The following is a 1,072-nucleotide window of genomic DNA, read 5'->3' as shown; positions in this document are numbered from 1 at the left end:
TATTTAGTGATTTAGCAATTAAACGTGTATTATCTTTCCAGCAAATGAGTAAACTTTATCTACTCTGTGAATATATGTATCTGTATCTTTTAAAAAGTTTCTAATTTTTTATTTTGCACCTCTGTCATGAGGAATTACCAGTGAATAAAAAGTTTTTGGTAAATGCCTGCTGCATAAATACCTTAATCACTTTTTAAGTGCAAGATAACAGTTATAATTCAACTTGAGGAACGTTTATTAACTCAAAAATGCCTGTAGCATTAGGATAAACACGTATAATTTCACCAAAAATAACCTAAAACGAAGTGAAACTGTGATTTTAAGTTTCTACAGGAGGGGGCAGTGTTAGCTTTCTACCAGTAGGAGCCTATGACAACTTCCTGTGGACGTTCTGTTGACATCCTGTCGTTAGCCGCTTAGCTTAAAATTAGCATCGGCTAAACTCAGTTAAATCAACATTTCTGAACTATTTCAAGCTAAAACGTGGCGTTGTTTCAACAAGCACGACTTTTTTGCATGAACATGAGTTTTTGGGGACATGTGGCAAATTTTATTTAGTGATTTTAAGCACAGAAAAGGCTTCGGTGCAACCGAACTTTACAATCTGACATCAGAGGAAGTGACGCGACACGTCACTCATCCGGTCGTTAGCTGTTAGCTTAAAATTAGCATCGGCTAGCGTGGTCCAAAAACACCATTTAATGACGGATTTCCAACTGAAACGTAGCAAAATTTCAGCGATTAGGCTTTAAAGAAACGGAGCAGCGGATCAGAATGCAACTTTAAAGCGTTTTTCAACTTTAAAAAGCAGATTGAAATTCCCTATGAAGACGAGCCTCATTTCCGGGTCACGTGACTGAATCAACCAATGATAACAGCGCGGGGGTGGGCTTTACATCGCTGACATCAGATTTAGTGACGACAGACACGTCTCTCAGCCAATCAAAGCGTTACACTCGGCCGTTTTCAACCAATCACGGATTGTTTTTCCAGCTAGCTTTGTTAGCATTAGCCTGAAAAAGTCTGTCAACTTTTCGTCTTTTAAACTGTCAAAATGCACTATTTTCTGTTA

Source organism: Nematolebias whitei, chromosome 10 (genome assembly GCF_014905685.2).
Source record: "Nematolebias whitei isolate Nwh7 chromosome 10, NemWhi1, whole genome shotgun sequence".
In the NCBI taxonomy this organism is placed as follows: Eukaryota; Metazoa; Chordata; class Actinopteri; order Cyprinodontiformes; family Rivulidae; genus Nematolebias; species Nematolebias whitei.
This window is presented reverse-complemented; position numbering follows the sequence as displayed.